A 25,758-nucleotide genomic window follows, 5' to 3' on the forward strand; every position below is an offset into this window, starting at 1 on the left:
AGGCAGCATGCAAGGATGTTTAAGGATGATCACAATAATGCAAAATTCATGACAATTCATTTGCTATAATAGCAACTCTGAGTCACCATGAAGAATTGAGGACGCATATGGGAAACATTTTTGTAGGACGGTAACCTCAGTGCACAAAATTTTAAAAGTAACAAAGTTCCCCATTAACTTCAGCAGCATCACCTCCTTCTCAGCAGTGCAGGCCTCTCTAGAGATCTGAAATACACTGGGTTTGCTACACAGAGCATTCCACAGAAGTCTCCGAATTGGGGAGAATCCCCACTGGCAGTGGAAAGGTTATTTCCTTTTCCAGTGTCACATCCCATTAGAACACACTCCAGTCCACATCAGTGGAACAAATGTCAATTCTGCACACAAATAATAATGATAAAGGACAACGGTATGTAAGGAAACAAGATATCTAATTTAAAGAACAGCATTATTTTGGAGGTAACTTGGAAAGAACTATCAAAATTTTAGATGCGCATATATTTTGACTGTTAGAAGTGTATTTGCATTAACAAACAACAAATTAAAGATGCACATACAGAGCCATCCTTTGCAGCACTGTTTGCAATTAAAATCCTTAAAATATGTTAAACTTCCATCTGTACAGACTAAGTTAAACAAACCATGGTATATATTCTATTGTGTAGCCAAAAAAGGTAATAAAACAGTATTATATGTATTAACTGGAATGTTACCCATGATATGTTGTCAAATGAAAAAGTTGCAGAGTATTATTATATTGTGTTTATACTTGTTGTACAAAAGAATTTTTTTTAAGTAGGCTCCATGCCCAGTGTGGAGCCCAGTGTGGGACTTGAGCTCATGACCCTGAGATCAAGACCTGAGCTGAGAACAGGAGCCAATGCTTAACCAACTGAGCCATCCAGGCACCTCTGCAAAGAATTTTACATGTATATATAATGCTAACGTATGTATTGAACATACATGCAAAATGCTGCAAGCCTTGATCATCTTGGGAGGTTGTAAATGAAGGATCTCAAAGACTCGGGAGCTTTCACTCTGCACTATCGTCGTGTTTTTATTTTTTATTATTAGCCATGTTGATTTGAAACAAAATTAATTAAATATCAAAATCTTTAATAACACACAATATAATAGCATAAAAATCCTCATACATTGGGGAAAGTGTTCATTGGTAACATTTCCATGGACGATTTGGCAGTATATTCCAAAATTAAAATGCATGTTATTTGACCCAGCAATTCCTTCTCCAGAACCATATCCTGCAACCATGCTAACACATGCACTTGACAGTGATTGCAGCCTTGTACGTCAGAGGAAACAATAGCTCCCCCATAGTACATAAATAAATGGATTGCTGTGTAGTTGTTAAAAAAAGCAAGACAGGTCATCTATGTACTATAGTAAAATAATCACCAAGACATTGTTAGATACCAAAAGCAAGATGAATAAAATGATATCATCTATGTTAATATAAAAGGTTATAAATGCGTATATGCTTCTAAATGTATAGAATTCCCTTGAGAAGAAATATAACTAGTAATGAATTGCCTCTCAAAAGATGACCTGAGGAGAGATGTGACGGAGACTTAATTTTACTATATACCCTTTTGTTCCTTCTCAGTTGTGGGCCGTGTGATCCTATTGCTTTTTCAAAAAACTAATTTAAAATAATGTTAAAGCGTTTGATAAGAAACTTTAAATAGCAGCCACAGATTTCCACTCATTCAGAGAACCAGATAACTTTTATCCACTCATTAAACAAACATTCATTGAGACCTTGCTATGTGCCAAGCATAGTTCTAGGTCCTTAGCATATATCAGACAATAAAACACCATCTGCCCTTATCAAGCTCATGTTTGGTGGTGGGAGGAAGCAGGTTCAGGCAGAGATTAATGACAACAGTAAATATAATAAAAAAGATATAGTATAGGAAGAGGTGATATCTCCTTTAAAAAGGGGAGTTGGGACTCAGGAAATGCAGGGTGGAGGATGCGAGGTAGGTTGCAATATTAACTAGGGCGGCAGCGGCAGGGGGTGCCTCATTAAGAAGGTGAGGTTGGAGCAAAGATTTGATCGTCAGTAGATATCTGGGTGGGCATCTGGGAAAGGAGCACTTCAGGCAAGAAGGATAGCTCACATAAAGACCTTGAGGTAGAAAGGTGCCTGATGTCGTCAAGAGGCAAGAAGGCCGGTGGGGCTGGTGTGGAATAATTGCCAAAACCAGGGTAAGAGATGACATCAGAGCAATAATGGAGACCAGCCCCCCTGGGCTGGGACCTCGTGTGCTGTGGTTAAGGACTCAGGGTTTTACTCCGGGTGAAACAGAACCACTGCAGAGTTTGAGCAGAGCAGTGACGTGATTTGATGTGCTTATCCAAGGGCCAACTCCAACCGCCGCATTGAAAATAGATTGTACAAAAAGGGTGGAACAGAACTTGTGGAGGCTAGTGCAGAAGCCAGGCGAGATGGGGATGTGTCCCGTGGTGGCAGTGGTGATGCTGGGAAGTGACAGATCTGAGTAATGCCCACGGGATTTCCTGGCTGTGAGGTGGGGAGAGGGGAACCAGGGATGGTTCCAAAGTTCATCCAGCCCTTGAGCATAAACCTTGGAACCCTTTCTCACCTGCTGTCTTTGTGCAGCTTCTACAAAATGAATGTAAGATGGAAAATAATGATAATAACAAAATGCCAGCTGACAAAAGGCTTCCATTGTAAAAAAGATTGCCATGAGTTATTTGTCCTCAGGAAGATGCGTGATTGCTTTTATTTTATTTTATGGTCTCTACAAATTGTCTGTTTATTTCGATAAGGCCAGTGATATTTGAGAGTTTTCATTAATGTTTACTTCTTTGGCATATTTTATTTACCTTATGCAAAAGAACAAGAGGAAGAGAAAGAGGAAGAAGAGGGGCATAATGTTGTATACAATTTCTACAAGAGATATTTTGTTTTCTGTGAGAAAAATTATGTCTAAACATTCTTTTGAGATAGCTCTTAACAACAGAGGCATCTCTTCTTTTATGCTCTTTCCTTATTGACCAAGCAGCTTTCGCTTGCTCTTTGGCCATTTGCAACCCAAAAAGCTCCTTCCTACTGACCAAATATAGAACATTCTTCTCATCAAGACAAAGAGTTAAAGAAAAACTATCAACAGTATGTTTATGACCTTGATTTTGGTGATGCTTTCAGCATCACCATTGTGTCGGGACTCCTTTGGTTGGTGTACTTCAACCTGTACAGATTTCTGTATACCAGTTATACCTCAATAAAGCTGTTTTAAAAAAAAAAAAAAAGCTACCTTTAAGAAGAAAATAGTTTCCAAAAGTGGTCGTTCAGAATCTGAGAATTGCCCTGTATTTATATTTTTACAAAAGATGCCCCACTCTTACAGGATACATGCACACAACACACTGTTCATCTTACTTGCCTTTCTCCTCTGTCAGGCCCAGGCTGGTGTGGCCAATTTTCCCAAGTATAAAAGGTCACCATGTGGCCATATTTCAAAGCTTTCCTTTTAGTGACTGCATGAAATATGCACTGGATACTTTTAATCCCTGGGGAATGAAGCCTTTGGCATTTCATGCTATGAAAACAAGATTTCATGAAGTCACACTAGCAAGCTCCATGAAACAATGATAATATATGAAAATCGAATTGAAAAGATATGGTATACAGGAGAAAAACTCAAGTGCAATAGTTCTTTGATTAAAAAAAATAAATAATTGTAATAACGTACTTTTCGTCTTTGCAATTCAGAACTGTCAGAGAGACTAATTTGTTGAAGGAAGTGTCTATCTTGTAAAAATGTTGCACTTTGGGGCCCAAATATACCCGCCTCTGCATCTGTATTATTATTTATGTCAAAGAAATGAGAAATCTCTAATACTCTACCAATATCAAGTTATCCTTAAAACAAGCCTTGTATTGGCGTATTCTAACATGGGAGGTAGCATCTGTATAAGGCAAAAGGTAAATATATACAAAGAAGTCGATGAAAAAATGTAAATAATCTCTGGTTTTAGAAAGTATTACAGCAAGTGAAAAATTTGGAATACAGCTATCCTTGATAGTTGCAAGACAAAGAAGGTTAAAAATGTGGTTCTAGCCTCTATGAAATTGAACAAAATAGAAAATTGTATTTGTTCAGCAAATATTTATTAGGTGTACATTTCTTTCCAGGCACTCGTTTAAGCATTAGGATACAGCAGTGAACAAAATAGACAAAAAGCTAGTGTCTCTTTGGACCATACATTCCAATAACGGGTTTGTAATCCCCCAAAATAGTTTCTGGTTTCAAATTGTAATCAGTTCTACTCTCCATGAGTAACTTGGAATGAAATAAGGATGTAATTTTATGTTTTTAATAATAAAGATTAAGAGATATTATAGATAAGCTTTGCCAAAGCTAGCAAAGGGCCAAAAAGTAATCAGACTTTCACTAAGCAAAAGAGATAATAAAAAAAAAACCAAATCCATGCTAAATGCACATTACTTCTTGTTCTGAATATGGCCCAGAAATGTTCATTTTCCGGCCGTGTAATATTGACCAAATTTCTTCACTGCTATGTGAAGAAAGGCATCAGTTTCCTTATATGTAAAATATGGATAAAATTACACCTACCTCACAGAGATTATAGAGCACTTAATAAATTGATAAAGCCTCAGTGACACTGGTATGATTCCAAGGTTTGAGACCATAGCTTGAGTTCTCAAAAATATAAAATCAAGCTATGTAAAACATGTTAACACCACATGATATACTAACTGGTACTCAGACGTCCCACAGTAATCAACTATAAAACTGGACAGAGTATACAAAATAAGTGTTTTCGGGGGGGGGGGGTGGAAACCAGACAATGTAAGACTATAATTCTAAGAAAGAGAAAATCCACAATTGTCTCCATTTTCTGCCCGGAAACAATTTCCCAACAAACCACAGAGGACAGCAGATTCAGTAGGAATAGTCTCTTTGTCTACTAATATTTGAAGAGCTGTTGTGAAAGGTGAGTTTTATGAGTCACTGGTAGCCAATAAAACTAAGATACTTGATGGAAGACTTTAGGAGAAAGAGTTCAGCTCAACAAAATGAAACATTGTCTAGCTTTGAATTTTGCCATTAAAGGTAGACGAGGCTGCTTTAAAAAGCACTGAGTTCCCTGTCACTGGAAATAATCATACAAAGCTTAGTAATCAGTTGCTATAGGATGGTGTGGTGAGGATTCTAACATCACAGGAGCAAACGAACAGAATGAGTGGCTCTGAACTAAGACTTACCATGACGAGGTCTCTAGGAAATACACAGCATTTGGGTCGTGAAAGATTTTGTCACTGTGAATACCTATCTGTTCCTTTTCTACGTTCCCTGAGACTAACTCCTGGCAAGTGCTAATAAATCTACTTAAAAAAAAAAAAAAGTATGATGGTGAATTAGCATAAGTTACTTCTCATTCTGTCCTGTGCCTCCTAGAGAAATACCAGTATGTTTAGAGAAAAGGTGTAAAAATAGCACTTCAGCATTTAACAGAAAATGTCCATCCACAACAGACTAATTGGTACTGAACTAGACCTCTCATGGTAGGCAACTATAAAACTGGACAAAGTATATGCAGCTACTGTTTCAGAGAGCAAACAACAGACATTACAAAACTGCAACCTCAGAAAGAAGTGAAACTCGCAAGGCAAACCTCACCAGTCCCCCACTTCCTGCCTGGGGATAATTTCCTTCAACACAGCACAAAGAGCTGGAGTCCTAGCAGAGCATGAGTGGAGGAGACAGAGAATAGGATTCGGAGTAAGTGAAAAGACTGGGAACTGCAGTCATTAGACATGGTGACTGTGTAAAAGGAACCATGAAGTCCCTGTTGATGGAATGGGTTTCCTGTGAGTCCATGGCTGACAGCTGGGCCAATGTTTAGAGTGAGGCCTCACAGGGCAGAGGAGATACTGGTTGCTTTGTGTTTGAGAGTAGAAGAGAGTTACAAGATGTGAAGCCATACTACAGAAAGAGCCCCTCTATAGAACAATTGGAGTTTGGCACCACCAGTGTGGACAGCTTGTTAATAGCAACTCCAGTACACAGCTGAGACTTCAGAAACACCACACTTTAAAAGAAAGGATCATGCCCTTTTAAGATCAACTCTGGGCATGTGTAAGAAAGCCTAAAACCAAGCTCCAACAAGATCTGCAGAAGAGACAGATGTCTCTTCTTCCAAGCCAGAGGAAATAACCTAAGCTTTCCCCAAACATGCAACAGCAAAGGAAAAACTAAAGTCTAGAGCAATTCAAAGTGTTCAGCAAATGAACTGGCTTCTAAACTAAGAACTCTTTTCAGAATGTAACCGAATCCAGAATCTAAAAAGCATATTTCCTATATATTCAATATTCAATCCAAAAATCTTTGGAACAAATAATCCTAAGGTTTTTATAGAACAAGAAAGGACCTCAAATAGCCAGAGTAATGTTGATAAAGAAAACCAAAGCCGGGGGCATCATAATGCCTGACCTCAAGCTCTATTACAAAGCTGTGATCATCAAGACATCATTGTACTGGAAAGAAAAAAAACACCCACATAGATCAATAGAACAGAATAGAGAACCCAAAAATGGACCCTCAACTCCGTGGGCAACTAACTTTGACAAAACAGGAAAGAATATCCAATGGAAAAAAGACAGTCTCTTTAATAAATGGTGGCTGGGAAAATTGGACAGCTATGAGCAAAAGAATGAAACTGGACCATTCTCTCATACCATACACAAAGATAAACTCAAAATGGTTGAAAGACCTAAATGTGAGACAGGAATCCATCAAAATCCTGGAGGAGAACACAGGCAACAACCTTTTTTTTTTTTTTTTTTTTTTTTTTTTTGGCAACAACCTTTTAGACCTCAGCAGCAACAACTTCTTGGAAGACACGTCTCTAAAGGCAAGAAAAACAAAGGAAAAATGAACTTTTGGGACTTCATCAAGATAAAAAGCTTCTGCACAGCAAACAAAACAGTCAACAAAACTAAGAGACAACCTTCAGAATGGGAGAAGATATTTGCAAATGACACATCAGATAAAGGACTAGTATCCAAGATCTATATGGAACTTATCAAGCTCAACACCCAAAAAAACAAACCAATCCAGTCAAGAAATGGGCAGAAGACATAAACATTTCTCCAAAGACATACAAATGGTCAACCGACAGGTGAAAAAATGCTCCACGTCACTCATCATCAGAGAAATACAAATCAAAACCACAATGAGATACCTTCTCACACTGGTCAGAATGAGGAAAATTAACAAGACAGGAAACAACAAGTGTTGAAGAGGATGTGGAGAAAGGGGAACCCTCTTGCACTGTTGGTGGGAAAGTGAACTGGTGCAGCTACTCTGGGAAACTGTGAGGAGGTTCCTCAAAGAGTTAAAAATAGACCTGCCCTACGACCCAGCATTGCACTACTGGGGATTTACCTCAAAGATACAGATGTAGTGAAACAATGGGACGCTTGCACCCCAATGTTCATAGCAGCAATGTCCACAATAGCCAAACAGTGGAAGGAGCGAGATGTCCTTTGAGAGATGAATGGTAAAGAAGATATGGTCTGTCTACACAATGGAATATTACTCAGCCATCAGAAAAGATGACTACTACCCTTTACATTAATGTGGATAGAAGTGGAGGGTATTATGCTGAGTGAAATAAGTCCATCAGAGAAAGACAATTATCATATAGTTTCACTCATATGTGGAATATAAGAAACAGTGAAAGGGGCCATAAGGGAAGAGGGGAGAAACAGAGTGGGGAAAAATTAGGGAGGAAGACAAACCATGAGAGATTCAACTCTGGGAAACAAACAGAGGATTACTGAAGGGAAGGTGGATGGGGGGATAGGGTGACTGGGTGACGGGCATTAAGGAGAGTACATCATATGGTAAGCACGGGGTGTTATTCTTTACGTTGGCAAGGCAGGGCTCCATCTCACAACCCTGAGATCATGATCTGAGCCAAGATCAAGAGTCAGATGCCCAATGGACTGAGCCATCCAGAGGCCCCTTTAACAAATCTTTCTTTAAAATATTAACAATAAAAACCAAACTTAAGATGGCCCAGATACTGGGCTTAGCAAAGATTCTATTGCTTTTGTTATACATGTATTCAAAGAAGTAAAAGAAAAAGGGATCTTACTTAATGAGTGAACACAGAATCTCAACAGAGAAGTGGAAACTATAAAAGGAAACAAGTGAAATTCCAGAACTAAAAAGCATGATAACTGAAATAAACACTGGAGGATAAGCAATCACAGGTGAGTTCGTGTAGAAATAGGGCATGTAAGCCATGATGAAGTTTGAAAATTGAGCCGAAATTTCAATTAACTTCTCTTTTTTTCTTTCTTAACAAATGTAGCCTAGACTGAATATTTTTAAAAATATTTATTTCAGACATGTCTTCATTAGCTTCCAGTGTAAACTCTAGAATGCATTCATTTTCAGGTTTTGAGGAGACCATTTGAGCATGAGAAGAAGAAAATGTCCAAATTAAACGAAAAATTCCACCACAAAAGTAAGGTAAAATGAGTATATATGTTTTGAAGATGAGAATAACTAGTAAAATATCCTCCCCCAAATTTACAATATGAAAAATAGTAAAATATTGACACTTTTTGACAAAAAAATTATACAACCAAAAACTTATTCCAAGAATTGATTCGAGATGTGCAAAATATTTATGTCCACAAGCAGAATATTATTCATACTTACAGCATTCTTTTTAGCTAGGAAAAAAATAGAAAAAAAAACTAGGGGACTGAATAACAAATTGGAGTGTATGTATACGGTACAATACTCTATGGTACTTTTATCTTTTTAAAGATTATTTATTTGAGAGAAAGAGCAAACACGCATACTTGCACGAGCAGGGGGAGGAGCAGGGGGAGAGGGAGAGAGAGAATCCCAAGCTGACTCCCCACTGACCGCAGAGCCCAAAGTGAGGCTCACTCCTACGACCCTGAGATCAGGACCTGAGCAGAAACCAAGAATTGGACCCTTAACCAACTGAGCCACCCAGACACCTTTATATGGCATTTTTAAAGAATGCTTTTGGTGGTGCTTTTTTGATGACAGAAAACATTCATCACATGTGGGATTTTATATTTTCTTAAAGGCACTTTTTTCACATTTTGACATCTCTGAAATTGAGATGTAGGTTATACTCAATGGCATCTTACAATTATAATTGATAGCTTTTTTCTGCCCTAGTGATACATAAAATAATGGTGCAACAGAATAAATGATGACTCACATTAAATGAAATATAGTGGTGTTACATTTTTAAGGTTTGTCTCTAAATTAGTCCATATAATCTCTTATGACATAGAGAGAGGCGGTATCATATCAGAAGAAAGAGTATTGACATGGAGCAGATTGCCTGGGTTCAAATCTCAACTCTTGTTATCATTAGCTGTGTAATCTTGGGCAAGTTTTCAAACCTCATGTGCCTCATTTTCTCCAAAATGAATGGAGACTATAATAATATCGATGTCATAGGGTTACTCTAAGGATTGAAAGTTGTTAGAATAGTACTTGGTACATAGGACACATTCCATAAAATGAGCTACTATTCCATATCCAACACATATATGCATGGAAAACACTATAGGGAAAGAAATTAGCTGTGATTATCTTGGAGTGGTATGATTACCGGTAATTTTTATTTGCATTTTAGTGTTTTCCAAATTGTCTGCAATAAGGGAGTATTAGTTAGAATGCATATATAATGAGAAAAACAATATTATTATAAGATAAAATAAAACCCACTATATCAAAGAATCTTTGAATGATACTGAAAATGTATGTGGTATAGTTGTTTTATATGAGAAAAGCATATAACGACTTGAATTTGGTACAAGTTACATAGGCACTGACAAAAACTGGAGGGAAATACCTCTGAATAGCATGATCTGTATACAACTTTGGAAAGTACTTCTCTATATATTTTTAGAAACTTTCTAGAATAAATATATATTGTTTTATAGTTTAAAAGTATGAATGCTATTTTTAAATGAACTATGGAACATTTTTAAGATGGTAGGTAGAGCCTTTAAGACAACCTGGGCTAGAGCCATATCCTTTTGACCAATCCAGTAAGAACTGGTTCAGACTCTAAGTGGATGGCTCGGGGGGAATGAATCAATCCACCAGCATCTAACTCCTTCCAAACCAATTCACCACCTGCCCCCATGATGTCTGATAAGCCATGTTTTCCTCAGCCATAACTCACTCAAATCATAGAGCATCCATGGAGATCAAAATGCCTAGATACATTTTTCTTTATTATTACTTGTCCTTGATTCTCACTAGTCTGGGTTAGACAGACTAGTGGTTAGACAATGGGTTAATACTTTTAAAAATCAATGAACAAGAACAAATTCATCAAGTTTGTGATGGTTCTGTCAAAATGTCTGAACTTCTCTGCTCTGTTTTAATAGGGCAACATCTACCCAGGGCTTCGAACCAAAATGTCCTGTATTCAAATCTTGGTTCAACCAGTGATTAACTATAAGTTCTTCAAAAAGCCGCTAACCTTTCCAAGGCTCGGATGTTTCATTCTTTGTTTTTATCTGTAAAATGCAAGTAATAAAATGCACCTAACAAGAAAATAAAACAAAAGAGTATACAAAACGTCTAGCTCATTGCAAAGCAAATGCTGGGTAGGCATACACAACTCAGACACATTTTTAAAACTTCTTGAATTAAAATTCCCTCAACTGGGTCAGCCACTAGGTCCTGTCCTGACATTCAGCTTTGTGCTTAGCAGGCATCTTTGCTCTTACACTGTGGTCTGATATATGGACTACTTATCCAAATATCACCTCTAAACATATGGTGTGGGGCAAAATAAGGGAAGAGAAGAAAGATGGATTTGGAAAACAATTTATATCATGAATTAGAAAGCTCAGTTTGGGGATCCCTGGGTGGCGCAGTGGTTTGGCGTCTGCCTTTGGCCCAGGGCGCGATCCTGGAGACCCGGGATCGAATCCCACGTCGGGCTCCCGGTGCATGGAGCCTGCTTCTCCCTCTGCCTGTGTCTCTGCTTCTCTCTCTCTATGTCTATCATAAATAAATAAAATCTTAAAAAAAAAAAAGATTTAGAAAGCTCAGTTTGTGTGAACCAAGAGATTTGCTTAAAATTAACTATTAAAAACTCGAATATATTCTAGAATACTAAACCTAGTGTGTGCTTTCTATGTGACGGACGGTGTGCTCAGCACTTTCTATTAGGAAATTTAAGGCATCATTAAGAGAACATTGTAAGGTAGCTGTGATCTTCTTTTACAAAAAGAGGTAAGTACACTCATCCAAGCATCCGGGTTCACCAGGCAGTAGAGCACAAGACTGAGTATCCTAGCCATGAGAGAGTCTGTAGAAAATTGTCCTCAGGTTTTAGAAATATGATATTTCATAGGCCCTGGTAGGCCTGGGCTAGAAGATGTGCATGGATGGCCACAGTTTGGTCTGAAGACAATGACAATCCAAGAGAGCAATGGCCCTCACAAGGGACCCTGAGACCCAGCAGACAGACGCTGCATCATTCACCAGGAATATCTCACTGCAACGAATGTGCCTTTTACTTTAATTTAAATTTATAGTGGAAATGGAAGTGATTTTGAAAATGTGCTCTATCAGAGCAATGTATGTTGGAGTGGCTGAGGAGAGGTAATGATCTGATCCCGACCTGTAGCTAAAAATTTTGATAAGAAAAACAAAACCACTATACGTCCTATGGCAAGGAACAACTCTCAAAATTGACCTCTTTATCAGATATTAATTTGAAAGTAAATATCTCAGTCCATGAGCACAAAGAATAAATGAATGCAATATACATAACATGGTCACCATGATAAAAAAATATGTTTGAACGTTAGATGAAGAGATTTATTTTGGAAATTATAGCCTTCTTCTTTGTCAGTTACGTGGAATTAAAATATAGCATCAGTCTTAAAATAATCAATAGTATTTTCAGTTGTCTTTCTTCCTTATAAAAACTGGTTGCCGAGTTCACTGATGGTAACAGAAGAGCGCCTGGCACATAGTAGGCAGTGAAAATGTATTTTCTGGAGTAAATCAATGAATGATCTACCTAGAGCAGTAGAGAGTACCATCAAAGTCCCTTTTAATCTGCTAAATGACACACACAAGAATATACACTTATCAAAATTTCCACCAAGAGGCACTGAAAGCATTGCACCCTGCTGCCTTTTTGGCAGCATCAGAATATTTCTCCCCGGTGCAACAGAGCTTGAAAAGCAATGATAAAAACAATTCCCGTTAGTAGGTTTATGTTCCTCTGAAACTGGGCTCTCAAAACTGCCAGGACTCTGAACCTATCAGACGGGATTGCCTTTATCAGTTTCAGCACCATTCTCTGAAATTGTTTGATTTAATGCAATAGCATCTTTCTGGCAAGTTACTTGAAATATTCTTTTCATATGAAAACAGGCATGGCTAAAATAGGGAGTGAGATACTTTTGATTTCTTTCTTGAAATGAACCATAATCTTTCAAAGAATTTTGAATTTTCACCTTGACGTTCCGGAAGGGCACAAGGCCATGGATTCTCCTAGGTTACATGTGTGCCCCTTTCTTCTCTCATTAAAGACACCTAAACGGGAATGGCTGAGAAGCCCTGCAATAAAAGCATCTCCATTCTTATCTCCTTCCGTCTTTCTGTCTCTGCCTCTTTATCTCTCTGTCACACACACATGCACAAACACATACACACACACATGTTCCAGATGCTCACACATGCAGAGGTGCCCACATCACCTGTCTCACTGCTGCCCTCACTTCTGTAGTCCTCTCTCCTCCAATGGCAGTTGCTGATTCCATACCAACTTTGGGTGACACTTTTTGCACAAGTTTCCATTGAAAAAGGAAAATATGTGTTGCAATGTCGTTCCTCTCAGAATAAAAACAAGTTACTGTGTCTGAGAGGAAGAGAAGAGAGGAACTGTGTATTCTTAAATTTTAGAGCAGCATTTATGACTAGAAGAAAGTCTTTGAGGAAAAGATTGCTAGTTTCGGACAGTATCTAAGCATAACTGAGAAAGCAACTTGGAAGCAGCTCTGTGACCTCTAACCTTAAAATTATGGGACAACTATATCACAGACTGAGGATCTTTATAGAATGTTCCCTTCCCCCACAGTATATTGGCTCTAGCCCCTAAGATCCCTTCTCTCTCCTCTCTTTTTTTTTTTAATTAATTTTTATTGGTGTTCAATTTACCAACATACAGAAAAACACCCAGTGCTCATCCCGTCAAGTGTCCACCTCAGTGCCTGTCACCCATTCCCCTCCAACACCCACCCTCCTCTCTTCATCATTTGTCCCCTGGTCTGCCATGCCCATGGCTCCATCTGGCTTCACACCTGTGGCTGTTCAGATTTTACCATTAGTTCAAAGATTATAACTGAAGTAATGGCAAATGTGCAGAGTAAAAAGAAAGTAAGTTCTGGGTGCCACTACAGGATAGATAGAAATGCCCTTTTAAAAAGGGATGAAAAGTGGTATTTGTAGAAATAGGAGAAAAATAAGATTAAGTAATGTTATAGAATCCAAGAGCCAAGAGATGTCTGAGAGAGAGAGGGAATGGCTCTCAATGCGAAGCACTTGCAGGAGGCCAACTAAAATAGCAAAATGTGTTGAATTTAGCTTTAGGGAGATTATTGATGGCTTCGATCACATGATGGGTTTGAGGAATACAGGGAGGTGAGAAGTGGACATAACACTTAACTCACTGCATTTCAATTACCTATTGACACCTGTCACCTTTAAGAGACTGTACATTCTCCAGGGCATTGTCTTTGTCTTGCTTCTCTCTCCCGCAAGGTCTGCACATATTCCTTGAGAGCAGAAATAGAGTGATTGAATAGTAAATATAAAGATCTGGGAAATGAAAAGGGAACTTGAATTAATATCCCTATTATTACTGAAAATATCATTAGGGACGAATTGGTATTTTGTGTTCGCATAAAAATCAACACCACTGGAAAGCTGATGATTACCACCCTCTGATGGGAAACCAACTCAATTAAAGCCACCCTTTCCCGATAGAGAAGGCCATTATTGAAATTTCACATACATCATTGTATTATAGCATGGATATAAAAGTCTTCTGCTTTGCTGATAATCATTCGATTATATTAGCACTCTCTGGATAAATGTGCTGTTCATTTGATTACGTAAAACAAATATGATATTGAACCGTGTCATATTGACTACATTGTATGTGCTCTATAAAAGCCACAGGGAGAAAGTTTTCCATATGGATTTTTTGTGTAGCCAACAGTTGCCATTCTTGATTGGTCAAGCACATAGTATTTTAATGTTCCAAATATGACAGACTTCAGAATATCCAAGTTAGAATAAATAAAAACATTCTTCTTTTTTCCAGAGACGGTTTCCTGCATCTGATAAGTTACCATCTCAGACAAGAATAAAGCCATAAAAAGAGAAAAAAGGATTAATGGCATACTTTGTCCAGCCAACCAAATGAGAACTTTCAGTCCCCAGTGAAAATATGAATTAACGATAATAATACACCTACAGAACTCCCATGCATGATTCAGCAGGTCAAAGCAGATCTGCTGCTTCCCCTAATTTGTATTTAAAAATGCAGAATAGATAAAAAATACAAATGTTCTGATCTTATCCTTCAAGACCTAGACTTTGTAATCTGTGGGGAATGCCTAAAATCAAGTCAATAAATTATTCTGATGTCCAGAAATACAGACTAAATAATGACAATTAAAATTTGAAAATCATTTGTAAATATTGACTTCTTTACGTTTGTTCATGTTACTTGCAATCACATGGTTTTGAGAGTAGGTGAAATTAGAAGATGCTGATAGATACAGGACCTCACTTTAATTTGTTAGATTTTTTAGTTTTTCATTTTACATGATAGTAGCAAAAGACTATTCATTGTTTTGTTCCCTCTTGTGCATGTTATGGTGACTGAGCTGCTAATAAAGTTGGGGGGTGCTATTAAAGTTGACAGATGTGTACAAATCTTGGTTCCTCCTTTTAGGAACTGTGATCTTGGGAAAATCACTTTACCACTCCAAGCCTGAATCTCCTCATCTGTAAGAAAAAGATGTGCAGATAATTGTATCTACCCCATAGAATAGTATGAGGACACCTGTCTACATCACAGTGGGATCCATACAAATATAAAATCATTTTTCCCTCTACAGAAATATAGCTGTAGACTGTATTAACTGGAGAACTGTGGTATGAGAAGAGATAGAGAATATCCTCTACTCAGGCATAGCTCCAACCTCATTGGAAAATGTTCCTTGCTCTGGTTCTTGTGAAGAGAGCACATGGAATGAGGAATGAGGTTTACTCTTTGGTCTCTGCAAACTTGCACTTACTGGATATCAGTGACCCTAGATGGTTCTCAGTCTGGAGAGAGGAAAAGTATCTTAGAATGGGAATCCAAAAGTCTGGGTTTTGATGTTGTTTTCCTATTTACAGAGCATTCGTGCTTATTTAACTTCCATTCATTTCAACATTAAATTTCCAGAAATCTCAACTCTATTATTTTATTTTTTTTAAGATTTTATTTATTGGAGATCCCTGGGTGGCACAGCGGTTTAGCGCCTGCCTTTGGCCCAGGGCGCGATCCTGGAGACCCGGGATCAAATCCCACGTCGGGCTCCCAGTGCATGGAGCCTGCTTCTCCCTCTGCCTGTGTCTCTGCCTCTCTCTCTCTCTCTGTGACTATCATAAATAAATAAAAATTTTTAAAAAATTTTAAAAAAAGATTTTATTTATTTATTCATGAGCAACACAGAGAGGAGAGAGAGGAAGAGACAGAGACCCAGGCAGAGGGAGAAGCAGGCTCCATGCAGGGAGCCTGACGTGGGACTCGATCCCAGGTCTACAGGATCATGCCCTGGGCTGAAGGCGGCGCTAAACCCCTGAGCCACCTGGGCTGCCCTCAATTCTCTTATTTTAAATTAAATTCTAATTTTTAATTACTTAAATTTGAAAATATAGTAACCGCTACCATGTAAAGAAGGAAATTAGGTGCGATAATACTACTTGACTCCTGCCATTCAATAAGGAAATCAATAAACATATGTAGGAATGGAAGTCAGTGCAAAATAGAGATTTGGCTCCTATCTATTGATAAAAATGAACTTTAAAAATCCTCAAAATTTAATACTTAGGTATTGCTTGATCAGTAATGTTCCACATGAAATTATCCCTTTTTTGTCTCCTAGACTCAGAAAGCCCTTAGTGTTAACATAAAGACAGACATTTCCTATATGGAAAAAGAAAGATGCTGGTCCCTTTTCTATGATTAGTGTCTTAGACGTGGGAGATGAAGAGTGAAGAGGAAAACCAACTGCACCTTTCTGGCATTAGGTGCTAACCTTCTCTCAGGTTTGAGGTAAATTCATGATGTGAAAGCCAAGCTAGTTGATGGTTTTTTGGCGATGACAGGTGTCAGAGGGGTGCCTGTGAAAACGGTGTGGGTAATGAGAAACCAGGCAATGAATCAAAAAAAGCTGCCAAAACTAATACTGACAGATGTTTTAGGGGGAAAAGAGGCAGCTTGTTTTTACCTGGCTAGATAAGTATGACTTTAACCAAATGTGCCCAAATACATGCAAACAGCTGAGAAAAACACAAGTATTTTTCACTGTTTTTCATACAGCCTAGAAAGGTTAAAAGCCTTAGCTAAATGGTTATAACTAATTCTCCAAAACACTTACACGGTCCTTGTCCCTCGCACTAACTGTGAGTCGAGCAGAGTCCGCCATCAGTACCCTCCCAGCTTCCTTATTCCAAAAGAAAAAGAAAAGCAACCAAAATGTCTCAGAAGGCACAGACGCTACTTTGCTAAAAACTAGGAAATATGGGTTGTATTTTGCTTTGAGAAGTAAGGCTGTCCATATTCGCACCATATTTCAGGTAACACTAAATACACTACTGATTCAAGCAGGAGGTTAAAGGGGTAGGGGTGGGGGTGTCATGTGAGACTAAACCCGTCACAGCGAGGGGCACTGAATTTAAGGGAGCTGTTGGTTCACTATCATCTAGAAACTGCTAACAGAAAACAATTGCCCACTTCTGAGTGAGGAACTTGGGTGGAGCTGGAATTTCTTCTTTCTGTCATTCTGGAGATAAAGCAGGGTGGCCCCGATGGCTTTTCCTCCAGCCCCTGTCAGCCACTGTCCAGATATTGCATCCACCGTGGTTGTGTGTCTCAGTACATCCCATTCCATGACCCTGAGGGACTGATTCCCACGAAGTAAGAGGGATCCCCCATAAACAAGTTCACAGGGATTTGCAGCCTTGCTGAAAGTAATGCGGGTGGGGTAAGAGTTAAACAGGACAGTGCTTCATAGCCACATAACAACCATTGCCAGTGCCCTAAAAATTTTGGCAGCCTTAGATTTTAGTTCTCATCAAAAATGGGTTTTTTTCCCTCTTAAAGGGACCATCCCCTGAACACTGATGAGTATTAGTTGGTGTGCTTATAAATGACAGAAATACATATGATAACCATGTGATAGTGTGTAACTGAACATGCAGGTGTTGAGGACAGTTCCAAGACTGACAGATAATTTTTGAATAGATAAGAATTATTATATTTTAAATAGATAAAACTATCCAGTAAAATTATCTGAAAACTCTTGGGAATTATTTATTTATCTGTAAATGAATGTACCTGTCAGTATAGAAATGCTGGGGGGAGGAGGGGAAGTATTTACTTTTAGAATGGCAAATTATGAAAAAGCTGGGCAATGAAGTCCATACTTCTGCTAGTATGAGAAAATATCTTTGGGGTACATGGTGGCTCAGTCAGTTGAGCAGTTGAGCATCTGTCTCCTGATTTTAGCTCAGGTCACGATCTAAGGGTCCTGGGATCAAGCCCCAAGCCCCATGTTAGACTCTGCGCTCAGTACAAGTCTGCTTGTCCCTATCCCTCTGCTCCTCCCCACCTCCCGCCCCATCGTCTCTCTTTCTCTCTCTCTAAAATAAATAAATAAAATATTTTAAAAAGGGAAAATATCTTTGGTTAACAAAACACAATCTATCTTTTCATAGTTCATAAGGGAACATTTGTTTTAAAGTTGTCTTTCATTTTCATGGCTATGATTCCTGGAGTCATGATCATATCCTCTAAGTCTGTGAGACAATGGTGAATATAATACCTAAAACAATCTCACCTTTACCCATGGGATCTCCACATGGCAACTGAGGCTCAGAGAGGTTCAATGATAAGGCCCAGGTCCCCTGACATCAAACCCAGTTCCCCAGTTCTTCTTCATTGGACCCAAGTTGTCTTATTCATCCTAATGATCCATGAAAAAAAAATCCAAAGTAAGACTTAAGGAAAGAAGTATTTCTGAGCAGTCATATTAAATTAAATGGATGTATTCTTCCAAATAATTTGAGATGTGGAATAGTGCTATAATATAAAAATACAAAAGAGAGGAATAAAAATAGGCTGTGGCAGAAAAGAACTTTTAAAAGAAGACCTCCTGCAAAGAAACTGAGAAACTGTTTGAGACCAGAGGCAGAGGAATGCCTTAATAAGGGGGGAAAAATGTGAGGAAAATGCAATTCTCTCTGCCAGAATGGACCTACTTTGAATGAAATCACATTGGTTTCACTGAAATTATGTCGTTTCAGTGAATTTCATGGCATTACTTGTAGCTATATTAATTTCCTCAGGAGACAAAAAAAATATTGAAAGTAAAAAACATAAAGAGGTAATCTGTGCTTATTAGGGTTACTTAAAAACCTGGAGATAATAACTAAAAATTAGTGAAGTCTGAAAGCCCCTTGATCACTCGAATTAAATGTTTAGGACAACCAGGTGAGAAGAATTTAGAGAAGAAAGCAGAGGAAGTTCAGGATCTCAACTCCAGCAACATTCCCCCAGATACGCAAAAGAAATGGCTTCATTTTTCTCAATACTTGCCCTTGACACAGTCCTACCCTGACACCTGCCCCGTCACACATCTCACTTCTGACAATCCCATTGCTGCCTGATTTTCTACTTGCCACATCATCAGTGTAGATAGGAAGGGTGCCGGGAATTAGGTGGAGAGGAGAGATACCCTGACTCTTTGTCGTGGTTGACCAAGTGAAGATATCACAGTAGTACTATAAAGAGTGATTTTTGTAGAGTAGATTGGGGCACTAACCCTTACTAGGTATATGATTTGAACAAATTACCCACCAAGTCCATAAGAATTATCAGTCTCTGTCAAAATTTAACAGTGAGCTTATCTAAGAGTCTCTCGCATGCCAATTTAAGGACCTCCCAAACCTTAGAGGTTATCTATTTCCATGATCCTGCCAAAAATTTGTTTGGACTTTTTCCTGAAATAACCATCAAAAAGAATTTTCAGGACACACATAAAAATCACTTTCCTTACTTTATAGTTGCATTTTTAAAAATTAACTCTACTACCCATCTTGATTACTGACTTCATTCATTGTACTTTGAGTTACTCACTGCTTCCAAAACAGTGAATGAAAATTTGCTGCCAATGAGCTTATGTAAGGTATTTTGCAAGCTATTACTGAAACTCCAAAATAACAGTTCCAAAAAATATTTTAATTATGACTATACTATTGTACTACTACATGGCCTATAAGTCAACAATTTTGGGAAATAATGAACTCAATTGGAATGCTAATGGCAGTAATAATCATTAAAGATGAAGTCACATGACATCTTGTAAATAATTTGATGGACATGCCAAGAAATAGTAAAATTAATTCCTGTAGGTGGTCTTTTACAGGTGACTCTCTGCCAAGTGTCTTCTAAGACATCAATGAGCTGTAATTAGACCAGAAGATATGATGGGATCCAAGATAAAGCAGCCATTCCTAAAGTATTTTTTACAAAATGAGATGTTTTAACTATTATGATATCATACAAAATTTGGAAACACTACATATTATCTTCTCTTGGAGAAGTACAATGCAGATAGGCATTTAAACATGCACTGAGAAGCACTGCAATAAAGAAAAATTCATACCTTTGTTTACCAATATTTTCCATATTTACTTGGTAATAAATTAGTTAATTTATTACCTTAATTCAAGTAATACCAATTAATTTCCCACAAAGCTAGTATTTTTATATAACATGTCTTGGGAAACACTGGACCAAAATCTCTAATTAAAAAAAAAGGGGGGGGGGAGGGGGGGGTGATTTTCTAATGAAGAAACCTAGCAAACACTACCTAGACAGTTGATTTGAGGTTAACATCTGTAGTGACTTGATAGGATGAGCACTGGGTGTTATGCTATATGTTGGCAAATTGAACTCCAATAAAATAAAATAAAAAAACATCTGTAGTGATAAATCATTTTGATAGCATGTGCCCCTATATGATGCAATAAGGGCACTTCACCTCGATGGCATTGTTCCCCAAAATTTATAACTGCTGTCTAATCATGAGAAAGAGAATCAGACCAATCCATTGAGGGACATTCTACAAAATACCTGACGAGTCTTCTTCAAAATTGTCAAAGTCATCGAAAACAAGGAAAGATTGAGAAGCTGTCATAGGCCAGAGAAGACTAAGGAGACCGAACACATTACAAGAGTGTAATGTGGTATCCTAGATGGCATCCAGGGACAGAAAAAAAGATGTTAGTGGAAAAACTAGTGAAATTAAAATAAAACTTAGCATGTAGTCTAATAGTAATGCACTAATGTTGGTTTCTTAGTTTTTACAAGTGGTTATTTAAAATGTTAAAATAGGAAAAACTAGAGGCACAGTATGTGGAAAACTACTTCTTTGCACTTTCCTGTAAAGCTAAAACTATTCCAAAGTAAAATTTTTTTTAAATAGTAATAATTGCATCTACAGTTCCTGAGTATGTAAATCAGATCATCTAGGAAAGGTAACTGCAAGATAAGAACGTGAGCCCAGATCCAGACTGCCCAACTTTGAATCCCAGATCTGCCACCTGCTAACTCCATGGCCTTATGCAACATCTAAATTTACTCATCTTTAAAGAAGAAAGTGATGAATCACTGAATTCTACTCCTGAAACCAATATTACACTATATGTTAACCAACTAGAATTTAAATGAAAACTTGAAACCAAAAAAATAAAAAAGAATTAACATACCTGATTTGTAAGGTTACTGAAGGATAATAATTGTTAGACGTGCCAAGTGTTTAAAACAGTGCTTGTCAGCTCTTAAGCACTCAATAGCTACAACTGTTATGGTTATTACTTATTAACAGGAGTTTGAAAACCTTAAGGGCTCTATTTGACAATGAATAAAGTACAAATGATGCTATATTGACAAAATAAGCCAATTACTATAAAATATGTTCCATTAATAATAATTGTGAAGTAGATCAAGTGTAGGAAGTGAAACTTCTGCTTTTCATGAATCAGACTTTGTTAAGAGTATTTTATACTTGTTTCTGGGTATTATGCCTTAAATCGGATATGAACAAATGAGTTTCCTCAGACAAAGACAATCAGATTGCCATGTAAAAACTGTCATATAGGGGCGCCTGGATGGCTCAGTCTGTTGAGCGACTAAATCTTGATTTCAGCTCAGGTCATGGTATCAGGGTTGCGAGATCAAGCTCCATGTCAGGGTCCACACTCAGCAGGGAGTCTGCTTAAGATTCCCTCTCTCCTTCTCCCTCCACTTGCCACCCCTTCTCTAAAAATAAATAAGTAAATCTTTAAAAAATAGAAGACTGTGTCATATAAAAAGGCAGATGGAAAGCTTGGTACTGTTTAACCTGGAAAATAGAAAACTCAGGAAGAATAGAATACCTGCTTTTAAAATGTGAAATATTTTGGGGCACCTGGGTGAAACAATTCTTGAGCGACCAAATCCTGGTTTCAGCTCAGGTCGTGATGACTGAGCCCCATTTGGGCTCTGTGCTCAGCACAGAGTCTGTTTGAGATTCTCTCTCCCTTTCCCTCTGCCCATCCTGCTCGTATTTATACTCTCTCTCTCTCTCTCTCTCTCTCTCAAATAAATAAATAAATTTTTAATAAATAAATAAATAAGCGAAATATTTTCACATTAAAATAATCTGATAATTATTAAACAACTTTAAGGCCAAACTTGAAAGGAATTTAACTAACTTGTTCATGCAAGACAACTCCTAACACTTCCTAAGGAGCTGAAATGTAGTTGATGTCACATACAGAGAACATAAAAAATATTAACAGAACTGCCTCCTCAAGAATCCCATTCTGTATTATAATAAATCCGCATTTGTAATGTGTCTATAATACGCATCTTTTACATTTGTTTATTTATGCTACTCATGAATGTATTCACGTGCTTGTGTATTAAGATGTCTTGAAGGTGATAGTGTACAGAATGTGTTAAAGTGGTGGCTCTTTAAAAATGGAATTTCTTAAGTTCTACCATTATTTAAAACAGAGCAATAAATAAATTACACGTTTTAAAACCCTAAGGTATATTTAAAGACTAGGGCAAGATTATATGAGGAAAAGAAATGTGAAAATGCTTCCATAATTCTCCTCCTACGTTATAACCTTCTAAGATATTTTTTCTTGACATTATACCCAGCATGGTGCCTTACTCAATTAGATGTTAAATAAATATGTTCCATGGAGACTTGAAACATTAGACACCATCTGCAGTACGTGAATGCAAGTATCTTAAATACCCCCTCTAGAAATAAGGATATATCATATAATGATTAGATACAGGAGAGTAAACCTAGATTTCATCTGTATTTATTATGCTTAATTAAATCAGGAAGTGTTATTGAAGATTAGCATCTTGCTCCTGTAATGGTTCATTTGACAGTAGGGCCTTGTTTACCTTCTTTGCTTTCTCCCTCAAATCAGAATCCTTGCCATGAATTTAAGTCCATTCATTAGTGGTAGACACCTTTTAGTTTCAAAAATTAAACTGCCAACCCTCCATCAAAGCGGAGTTTGTAGCTAATAGGGTCTTTAATACTGTGCAAAGGGACTGATATAAGTGTTTTTGACTTGCTGAGTGAAAAGGTAGCAATCTAAATAAGCCACTCAGGGGATGCCTGGGTGGCTCAGTTGGTTAAGCATCTGACTCTTGATTTCAGCTCAGGTCATGATCTCAAGAGTCGTGAGATCGAGTCCTGCTTCAGGCTCTGCACTGGGCATGCAGCCTGCTTAGGATCCTCTTTCTTCACCCCTTCTCACTCTCTCTAAAAAAATAAAATAAAGTAAAATAGAATAATAGACCACTCATGGGGAATGGCAGAGAGACAACGTAGTCCTTATACCAAAATGTTATAATTGGAGTAAGGAAAGAAAGAAAAGAGAAAGCAAAAAGGGAAGGAAATGAATGAAGAAGGAAGGAGCTAAGTTACTTCAAAAAATTAAAGAGAAATAATGGCTCCCCTTTTGGTCATTGAGGTAACCAAATTTTTCTGAATCATCCTCTGCAATGTCTGAAATGTAATCATTTACCCAAGCAAGGCATTAAAAGCTAGAGGTGAGTTTAAGGAGCTAGATGAAATCAGAATTTTACAAAGAATACCAACTCTCACAGGAGGAAATGAAAGTCCCCTTGAAGAACACTTAGGAAATCTATGAAGTGAGATAGGGACCATCTAGGGAAGAGAAGACACAAGAATCCTACCATGAGGCAATCAAAGGGGCAGTAACAATGTCCAGAGGTGAACAGTAGTCCTGGTCAAAAAGACAAAAATGTCTTACTCACCTCCTTGCCCCCCCAACCCACCCCTATATATGCTCTGGGAATCCACTCATGGATTTCCACACTCCTCCAACACCAACCTTTACACGGGAATCCCCTTTACTCCCTGGCCTCCCCCTGCCACTAGCTCTGCCCCAGTGTCCACCTGCCCTGGAGCCCTTTCAAGCAGGGACTGAACTTCCCCTCCTGCCCCCCGCTCCACAGAAGCCTAAGGTGGGGTCACCATCCTCCAAACCATACTGCAACTTCAACACCCCTTGTCCTTCATTGTTGTTCTTTCTTCATCATTTTGGTTCTTTTAAGGCCAGCTTCCATTGTTCCACCACCTACCATTGTGCCTTGCCGTTATCTGTTGAACTCCAGGTCCCTCCTGCATGCGCCTTTAAGACTTTTTGAAGTCCTGCCATTGCCCTGGATGACCCAAATTTTCAAGTAGATAACTTGTCAAAAGTCTTGGCTTTAGTGACACCAAATGAGCTCCTCCCTCTGACATCAGTGACCCGCCCCCAAGACCACATCAAGCTTACCACTAAAACCTAGAACCTGGAATGAAACACCCAGCCATCTTTCTGTAGTCATAACATCCTATCTTTCCTCTCATTCAACTTCTGCCTCATTCTTTAATCTTTTTTTTAAGATTTTATTTATTTGTGAGAGAGAGAACACAAGACAGAGGAGGGGCAGAGGGAGAGGGAGAAGCAGACTCTCTACTGAGCAGGGAGCCGAATATGGGGCTCCATCCCAAGGCCCTGGGATCACGACCTGAGCTGAAGGCAGACACCTAACCACTTAACCGACTGAGCCACCCAGGTGCCCTGGATTCTGTAATCTCCTCAGAATATCATTTTATCCTGTAGTTCCTGGTACATTCTCCCATCTGTCCTCACTCTCATCCACTCAGCAGTAAGTTCCAAAATTCATGATACTGTCCTAGTCCTGGTTACACAGGTGTGTTCAGGGTGTGAAACTTTACCAAGCTGTATTTCTATGGCATGGGCAGCTCTCTGTCTGTGTATACTTCAACAGAGTTGACTTTAAATCTACAGCCTATAGTTTAACTACTTTCTTGCCAAAATGCCCTACCTCTCTCATTCTTCTGTTCATTTTCAGTGTGTGAAGCCTCTCTCTCTTTGGAGCTCTCCATCCCACCTGAGCCTGCCACCAGGCTGTTCAGCACTGCTGCAAAGGAATCACAAGACAGCATGGATGTTGCTGGAAATCTGTTTCTCATCTTCCCGTCCCCGTACCAACAGACACAGCAGCATCTGCACTCATCTTTTCTTCTGCTTTTACTTACAATGAAAGATAGCTTGTCAGCCTACCAGGGTCAGTCGGTTCCTTTCCCCTGCTAGGTCCTATCCCTACCTACTTCCTTAGGGATCTTGGGGCATTGCATGTTTTCTTTCTGCCTTCTATCTTTCACCTCCCTGCTTCTATTAGAACCTTCCCATCAGCATTGCTTCCCGTGGCTTCCCATACTCTACTCTTCCAGCTTATTTTACAAAAATCTCCCTTGTCTATGCTGTTCTCAATCATTCATTCAACAAATTGTATTAAGCAACTCTGGTGTGTCAGATACCAGCGACCCAGACAGAAATCTACCTCATGGAGCTTCTATCCTAATAAGCCAGAGAGATGGATAAGTAAATGAGGAAACAATCATGTAGACTGTCAGAGAATAATATTATGGAGAAAAAGAAAATAGGAGCAGGAGAAAGGGAATGGTATGAGAAAGAATAATTTTAAAAGAGGGGCCCAAAGAAGGCCTTCTGAGAAATAATTGAGCAACGTCCTGAAAGAGGTGAGGTGTAAGCCACCTGGGGACCTAGGGTACAAGCAGTGCAGGCAGAGGAACATCTTCCTTTTCCTCTTCTTTTTTTTTTTTTAATTATTTTATTGAGAGAGGGAGAGAGAGAGAGAGAATGCCTGCATAAGCAGGGGGAGGGGCAAATGGAGAGAAAGAACCCCAAGCAGACTCTGCACTGAGCATGGAGACCAACTTGGGGCTCAATC

This window comes from Vulpes vulpes, chromosome 10 (genome assembly GCF_048418805.1).
Source record: "Vulpes vulpes isolate BD-2025 chromosome 10, VulVul3, whole genome shotgun sequence".
Taxonomy (NCBI): Eukaryota; Metazoa; Chordata; class Mammalia; order Carnivora; family Canidae; genus Vulpes; species Vulpes vulpes.